Source organism: Nycticebus coucang, chromosome 10 (genome assembly GCF_027406575.1).
Source record: "Nycticebus coucang isolate mNycCou1 chromosome 10, mNycCou1.pri, whole genome shotgun sequence".
NCBI classification, from domain to species: domain Eukaryota; kingdom Metazoa; phylum Chordata; class Mammalia; order Primates; family Lorisidae; genus Nycticebus; species Nycticebus coucang.
In genome coordinates, this window is record NC_069789.1 from 79392436 (window position 1) to 79401798 (window position 9363).

The following is a 9363-nucleotide window of genomic DNA, read 5'->3' on the forward strand; positions in this document are numbered from 1 at the left end:
AAAGGGATGAAAAGAACAAGATACATCTCTCAGCCTGGGGAGCTTCCAGTCCTTTGTGAGTCCTCCCGCCCAAAGGCGGAATGGACACGGCTGTCTGTTATTCAGAAGGAGAGAGACTGATGTGATATGCAATATTTTGGGGAATATTCTAGGATACTAGAGGAAGTGGCCTGAGATGCCACCTTGAAATGGCATCTGTGGCGTAATAGAAAGACCTTGGGACTTGGACCTGGATCTGTAAAACCTAGGTTAGAACCCTGACCTTCCCACTTACGGCTACAGGTGGACAATTTACTTAGCCTCATTAAGCCCTGCTTTTCTCATCTGTGTAATGCAACTTGGGATGCATACACACACACATACACACACACACGCACAATCAATATAGTGCTTGGCAAGGAAAAGACATTCCTAAAATGTTTTCTGAATATGGGCCCCATATTCAGAGCCCTAGTTTCCCTCTAGGACATTGGTTCACTCACTCTAGCTGGAGTAAAAATGGCTCCATCCAGATTTGGCAGGAAAGCAAACTGCTGGGACAGGAAGGCGACATTTGTCACAGCTTGGAAGCAGCTCCCTGATTCCCATCCATGCTTCCTGAGCCCCATATCCTTTAGGGCAGGGTGCCTGGAAAAGGTAATGACAAAACACATGCACTGGTGCCTCTTTTCTAACCATTGTGTCTGGTGGGCCCAGGGGAAGGAGGCAAACAGAACAGGCCTGGAAGGGAAAAGAAACCACTGCAAAGTGATTCCGGAGATGCCTAACGGGGATGGAAGTTGGGGGAAAGGGCTGGGGGTGCTGGTGATTTTCCAACCTATATGCCTTTTAAAAATTCTCACGCTGAGAGTTACCACTTTTTTTCCTTGAGAAGTGACTTAGCCCAGCTCAGCAGTATGATTCAGTCTAGGTCTGTGAGACAGACAGGAAGCCCGGGGTGAACTCTGACACTTACAGGGCCCTTTCAGAACAGAGATACACAGAGCATCCATTATGTGCTACGTGTGGTGCTAAGCTTTAGATGGTACACTTAAAGAAACATCTTTGTGGTATCTAACCATTGACTGTCTCCAAATATTCACTTTCTAGGTAAGAAACAGAATTTCCACAGTTTCTTAGGTGATATGGGGTTACCCAGAAAGAATTAGTGGAAATGTGGGTGCAGAAGCCAGGAGTGGGGGTGGAGGTGACTGACACAGGTGGGTGTTGCCCGCTGTCACAGACAGGAAGTGTGGGCATCCTGGATCTTAGATCACCCCCACTGTCTAACTCAGAGGCAGGGGTGGTGTCTGGGTATTTTGACCAAAGTGCAGTTATGAGACTTGAGAGGGTGGCCCTGGGGTTCTCAGCTTCCTGGTTAGAAACATTCTTGCCCTTACTGACCTTGCCACACAGCCAGTCCCACCACACCATGTGGTAGACGGAGGGTGACTAATGTATGCCCATCTCTCCAGCCCCACCTGCATTTAACTGAAATTAAAGCCTTAAGCTGAAGGGATAAAGCTTGGAGAGATTCCTGAGCACCAGTTGTAGTTGGGTAGGGGGAGGAAGGGCTTATAAAGGACCCTTTGGATACCCTTGTCACTGCTCCAGATCGGCAGGATTCTGTCCTCATTCGAACTGTGGCCTGTCATGTAGAACTCTGGGGTATTTGTTTGTCTTTGTGAATAGGGAAGACATTTTAGAGCTTTTTGGGTTCTGGTGTTTTTTTGAGATAAGGTATATGAAAGTGTTTTATAAATAGTAAAAGGTTACATAAGTGGAAAGTGATGCTTTTATTATCGCTTCCTATGGCTCCTGCTGTCAGAGAAGGCCTCTGATCTCACTCCCAGCAGGAACCTCTCTCCACTCACTAGGGCCTGACCCAGGTTGGATGCTGGGAACACATCTTATGTAAGATGAAGCTAAATTGAATAGAGCCCCTCTTTTTGGTTCAAATTTAGTGTGAGATATTTCAATTAAAAATTATTAAATGCTTGCTATGGGCCCAAGCACTGAGCATAGCTGAAGATATAAAAGAGACTATAGATGGCTCCTCCTCTCTTCAAAGATCTTACAGTTCAGTGGAGTGGCAAAAAAATAAATAAATAAATAAAAGAAAAAAAGAAAAGAAAGATGGGAATCTTTTTGTTAAATAAAATTTTAGATTTTAATTAAAACATCAGTACATAAAGTGAAAAGCGTCTGCTTTGATTGAGATGAAGGTCGAGGAAGAGAGAGGCAGGGAGGTGGGGAAGTAGGGGAAAGTGAGGGTGCCGTAGGCTGACTTCATCAGTTCCCCTCAAGGCCCTTCTAGGGTGTCTCAGGGGCCAGTTCAAAAAGCAATCATTTCCATAAGACTTCTAGAAGAAAACAGAAGAATACTCTCATGACTTGGGGATAGGAAAATATTTCCTAGATAGAACACATATTACTAAGCATAAAAGAAAAAACTTGATAAATTAGACTTATATCAAAATTTAAAACTTTTGTTCATCAGATGACACTGTTAAAACAAATAGGGAAGGCAGACTGGGAGAGGATATTTGCAATACATATATCTGACAATAGACTTGTATCAAGAAGTGCCTGTGGCTCAGTTGGTAAGGCGCCGGCCCCATATGCTGAGGGTAGTGGGTTCAAACCCGGCCCCGGCCAAACTGCAACCAAAAAATAGCCGGGCGTTGTGGCGGGCGCCTGTAGTCCCAGCTACTCGGGAGGCTGAGGCAAGAGAATCGCTTAAGCCCAGGAGTTGGAGGTTGCTGTGAGCTGTGTGAGGCCATGGCACTCTACCGGGGGCCATAAAGTGAGACTCTGTCTCTACAAAAAAAAAAAAAGAATATGTAATGACTCCCTTAAGTCAATAGAAAACAAACAAAATGCAGTTTTAAAAATTGATCAAAGGACTTCACAAAATAATGTGCATACCTGGCCAACAAACCAAATACAAAACTGGTGAACACCATCAATCATTGGAGAAATGCAAATCAAATAGCTTGCCAACGGCTCGCTTCAGAAATAGTGGTGCCAGCATCTGAAATAGCCGTGTGCCCTTATAGGTTCCATGGATCCCCAAGTGCATTTCCCTATTTTAGTTATAAAATGTTTTCTCATATCCCTTCTCTGCTTCCAGATTATTTTTATCTACAGCACTAAGGCATAAGGATACAGTTAGATTTCCATAGATGTCAATGGTTATGTAATTCCTCACTTATGGGCCTAGAGGCTTATTTTCTAAGTTCACAAATGACATATTCACATTTCTCTCCACCAGGGATCAGTCTCCCACTGGGCTGCAGCTCCTACTTTTGTGAACATGCAAACCCACTTTACTCTTAGTACAGTTCTCTCCTGCCCATAAACAGCTGCACTTGTGAACCATAAACGATAACCAAAAGGAATGCTAAGAAACCTCTGTTCGGAGCTCTGAGAGTTCTTCCAGCCTCTTAGGGAACATTTGGAAAAATAATGCTAAAACCCACAGCGAAGTTCCACTATAAACCCACTAGAATGTGAAAAGTGAAAACCCAGATTACACAAAGGGCTGGCAAGGATGTGGCGTGACTGACATTCACAGTGCTGGTGTGAAATGTAAAATGGTACAAAGCACTTTAGAAAGCAACTTGACAGTTTCTTACAGGGCTAAATATATACCTACCCCAGGGACCAGCTATTCCACCCACAGGTCTGACAACATATGTCCACAAAAAGACATGTGTGCAAATGTTCATAGCAGCTTTATTCACAATAGGCAAAAACTTGAAACAATCCAAGTAAGCAGAGAAATGGATAAGCAAATTGTGGTATATTCCAACCAGGGAATATGACTTAGTAATTAAAAGAGATGTACTTTTAATATATATACCAACACAGCTAAATCTCAAAAACATGCTGAGTGAAAGAAGCCAGGCATAGAAGAATGTTCTGTATAAATGATCTTATTTATGGAAAATTCTAGAACTGGCAAGCTAATCTATGGTTTAAAAAACTCCGAAAAGTAGATGCCTGGTTGAGGGTGGGGTGGGGTAAGACGACTATGGGAAATTGGGAAAGGGTACAAGGCAATTAATTGTCTGGGGTAACGGGAATGTTCCATACACCAATGATGATGCGTGTTCCACAGACGAATGTGTTTGTCAGAACTCCTTGAACTAAGAACTGTTAAGATCTGAGCTTTTTGCTATGTGTAAATTATATACCAATATAAACTGTTAGTCAGTGACATTCTGGAAAGGTAAAACTGTGCACACAATAAAAAGATCAGTGGTTGTGAGGACTCAGAAGGGGTGGGAGGTGAAGCCGTAGAGCACAGGGGATGCTCAGGGCAGTGAAACGCTACATACCACTGTAATGGTGGAGACATTGTCCAAACCCATAGAACGCACAAGACCAAGAGTGAACCCTGATGTAAACTGTGGCCTCTGGATGAGAATGATGTGTCAATGTAGATTCATCAACATGAAACAATGTACATTGTTGAAACAAATGTACCACTTTGGTGGGGGATGTTGATGAGGAGGGGCATTATGTATGTGTGGGGGTGGGGGTGATATGGCAGTCTCTGAGTCTTTGTACCTTTCTTTCAATTGCTATGAACCTAAAAAGTCTAATACAAAATGTTAGTCAAAGAAATCACTAGTTTCAATCTCAAGAAGGCAGAGTCAAGACCTTTCTGTACCCTTCTTTCTTAAAAACAACCCACAGAAAACAAGTAGAACAAGAAACAGCAGAATAAACTTTAGCTCAATGGAACTAGATAGTATCTGTAACCCACAACATTACACGGAGACAGAAAGCAGGTGGAGAAATGACGAATGACTTACCAGAGAGGATGGAAGGCAAATCTGAGCCCAGAGGGTGAGGGAGGAAGAGAGGAGGAATGATGGATTGACAAGAGGCAAGTTCTTTGCAGAAAGAGTCCAAGAAAGGCTCAAGTATTAGCAGCAGCAGCAGCAGGAAGATAAGCAAGAGGGGTGGGGACTCAGGATTGTTCCTGCCAAAGCCTGCTCAGAAGTGTTCATTTCACCCGCCCCTCCTCTTCCCTAAGACACCGTCTATATGAACCCACAAATTCCTTCTCCTTTTACTTTTCTGCAAACCTGAACCCTTCTAAAGGCTTAAGGTCTGGGAAGCCCAAATGCTAGGAAGATCTGTGGGCTACTTTTGTTTTTCTGCCATGTGCAATACTTGCCTGAGAAAATAAAATATGGAGTCAGCTATTTACTTGAATGAAGGAAGAGAAAGAATCTTTTATGCAGGAAAAAAAAACCAAACAGATTAATGTTGCCAGACATCATCAAACTACTTATACACGTGCCCACTTTCTAGGATTATACCTGATGCAGTATTTTGAGCATAAATAAATCCATTGAGGTAATGCAGACATTATTATTCCCTACCTTGGTGCAGATAAGAGAAATGGAGGCACAGAAAGGTTATGTGGCCTGTCCAAGGTCATAAAACATGTTACCATCTAACCAGAACAACAGCCCTGGTCAGTGGGGTCCAAGGTCAGTATTCTTCCACGGTTCAGTGATGATTGCTATTGGTCTTCAAAAATATGGGCAGACAGAAAAAGGGAATATACTATATGATTTATATATAACTCTAAAAAACGTAAATGAATCCACACTGTGACAGAACAGAGCAGATGGGGGGATGGGAGAATGGAGGAGGGAAGCAGTGATTATAAAGAGGCATAAGAGACTTTCAGGGTAACGGGGTTTCACTGGTGTTTACCTATGTCAAAACGTGTCCAATTTAACCATATTTGTTGTAACTTGATTATTCCTTAATAAAACAAGTTTTGAAAATAGGGGCAGAAATGACTAACTTGCTGGGAGTTCTTACAATAATCATTTCTACCTTTTAACCTATTTGGAACATCCAAACATATGCAAGGCATACAGAATAATATAGACACCGCCTTCATGGGGATTTGCTTAAAGAGGGCTTCAAAAATGGAAATAAAAAGAGCAAGCACTTACTGAGCATCTAACATATTATCTTTTTTGATCTTCACTAAACCCTATATGATAGATAATTTCATTATATCCGTTTTACTGGTAAGGAAATTCTCAAGCTGGAGTTTGAGGGAGCCAGTAACTAACACCACTTTTTCCATCCACTTCCTGAGTTCAGAAGCCTTTAACATAGGACTCAGACAGCCGATGATGAAAACGTCAGCTTTATTACAGATAAAGGCTGGCTTGGAGGGTTTGGCTGAGAGCCAAATGGGTCTGCTAATAGATTCTCCTGAATTGAGCATCACTCTCAAGTTGCTCCTTTCCCTTCTGCCTTCACTGAATTTACCATAGAATAGGGATTTGGGCTTCCAGGGGACAGGTCACTCCTGAAGTCCAGTTCCTTTTTTCTAAATTTACCAATCAGTGAGTTGCTACTTCCATGGGTAGTGCTGACTAAATTTGAGGAGAAAAGCAAGGAGAGAAGGGCACAAGCACAACTTTAGGACAACGCCTTTTCATGAAGACATAGAAATCAGAAAGAAGGGTTTCTCAAATATTGAGTGGGATTCAGACCCAGGTTCATGTGCCATAGCTTTTTCTATATATAATTGGGCTTCATTCTAACAGTTGTGCGCAAACTAATTTCTGTGTGGAGTCCTAAATCAAATGGACCAAGGAACATTTGCTTTAAGGGAACCCAGTGGTGAACTTTTTGTTATGGGATAACTTTCTATATTCTTTCATTCATTTAAATACTTTCTATGCACCGATCTGCAATAGGCTCTGAGACCACCACTAAGTAGGCAGTCTGGGGTAAATGTCAAGACCCCTGGCCTCAGGGAACTCAAAGACTCATCAGCTACCTCTAAGTTTCAGCTCTATCCTCAATTTTCCTTTTCAGCTTATCTTTTACAGATTAATTCCTTTAGTGATTCCTATTACTGCAAAATAAAATAGGGTTTCTACTACACACACACACCCTTTCTCACCTCTTGCCTTTACTTTTGCCATTTCCAATATGTGGTATTCGATGCAATTAACAAAAATTTTTGAGCATCAGAAAAGGGAAAACTCAATACACTGTTGGTGCGATTGCAAACTAATATAACCCTTCTAGAAAGAAGTACAGAGAATCCTCAAAGAGCTAAAATTAGACCTTCCATTTGATCCTGCAATCCCTTTACTAGGTACCTATCCAAAATAAGTCAGTCATTTGACCATGAGGAAATGTGCACTTGAATGTTTATCACATTCACCAAGATGTGGAAATATGCCAAGTGCCCATCAACCCACAAATGGATGAAAAAACTATAGTATGTTTATACCATGGAACACTATTTAGCCAGAAAGAAAGATAAGAGACTTTACATCTTTTATATTTCTCTGGATGGATTTGGAGAACATCTTCCTAAGTATCGTAATAATGGAAAAGCAAGCATCCGATGTACTCAATACTAATATGAATATTGATGAGATGAACAACTACATGCCCACACAAGAAAAAACGCAATTAATTCAAATAGGGGGAGCAGGGGAGGAGGGAGAGGGGTAAAGGGAGAAAGAAGGAGGTTTGGTAAGCTCTCACCTAATAATGGGTACAATGCAGGGGTATATGGCACATCTCCTTGGTGAAGGGCTCAACTAACAACTTGGACTTTATTTAACAAATGCAAACCATGTAACCTAATCATTTGTGCCCATATATTAATCTAAAAAAAGTTTTTTTTTAATTATTAAATCATAGCTGTGTACATTAATGCAGTCATGGGGTACAATGTGCTGGTTTTATGTACAATTTGAAAATTTTTATCACACTGGTTAACATAGCCTTCATGGCATTTTCTTAGTTTTTGTGTTAAGACATTTACATTCTACATTTAGTAAGTTTCACATGTACCCTTGTAAGATGCACCCTAGGTGTGGTCCTACCAATTACTCTCCCTCCACCCGTCCTCCCCCACTCCCCTTCCCTCCCTTTCCGGTTTCCCCATATCTTCAAAAAAGGTTTATTGAGCATCTGCTGTGTTAGAATTGTGAGAGGTAGAGGTACAAAGAGAAGTAACGTCTAGCTACTGGAATTGCAAAGATTGGCCTTTAAATGACTTACTCCTATCCATCCTTCAAGGTCCACTTCCTAACCAGCCATGACCTCTTGGATTTGCCTCTTTAGAGTATTTGCATTATGTTTTCAAATGACGCTTTAACCTGCTGTTCCACAGCCATATCTACCTAAGGGAGCACAATAGCAATGCTCCATAATTGCATGACTCACCTCCATAACTGGGTCCCTGAAAAAATCAGTCTTTCATTGCTTCATCTAAAATTTTGCTGCCTAGCATACAGTGGGCAGGAAAGAACACAATCAGTGAATGGCAAAGGCCACCATGTGCTTGGTTTGTCCCCGTGCCTGGCTTGGCTACCTCTCCCCTAGTTCACCCTTGCCTCAGTGGTGAAGTTGCCATGGCTATTGGTCTTCTTCACCTTCCCCTCATCTGCTCTCCCACTATACCCTCTGTGCTTCAAGCTTGAATGAGCCTCAGCCTCTGATACCCTCACCTTCCCCCTCCAGCCCAGGACCTCCGCCTTTGAGGGCCATCCTTCACCTCATCCTTGAGTCCTAACCCTGCCCTGGGAAGCCAGAAGTGCTCTGTCCTGGGCCCAGAGCCAGATTACATTTTGATGCAACCCTAGGGATTCCTTTGGGTTTTTCCAGTCCTGGATTCATTGAGTGTCTCACCAGACCCGGGAATACAGTCAGATGTTTTCTTCCGTGGCCTCTACAGGACTGAGAAGTGGGGGAGGCCTCCTCTATTATTAGAAAAATTTTGGTTTGCAACAGAAAGTCAACTCAAACAAACATAAATAAAAGGGAGTTTTGGCTAGTATACTGGAACATCCCATGGAATCTGTGAGCAGCAGCAGAGAGCACAGCCATGGCCCAAAGCCCTGTCCTGCCTCCCCTCTCAGTTTCTCCCCGTGTGCCTGCTCTTTTTCTCATCTTGCAAACTATTTTACTCTGTTTCCCACTTCACAAGGCAAAAAAATGGTCATTTGCCTATCAGTCCTAACGCAAAGATATCAAGAAGAGACAATTCTCTCTCTCAGACTTGGTCCAAAATTCCCAGGTAAGAGACTGGGACAGCTTGGTTTGGATGCTCACTCTGGTCAAAGAGGCAATGTTGCATTAACACAACACAGCAGCATCTGCTGCAACCATATGGATGCAGGGGGTGTGGGAAGGGAAATTTCTAACAAGAGGGGTACTGAGGCCAACATCCAAAAGGTGTCTCCAGACAGAGAGGCCTGAGAATGAAGCCCAGCTCTGCCTTTACCAGAGGCTTCCATCCAGAAGGAGAGTTAAAGGACAGAAATTTAGCAAGTAACCTGGTGGATTAGAGCTGCACCAAGAGAGAAGGTT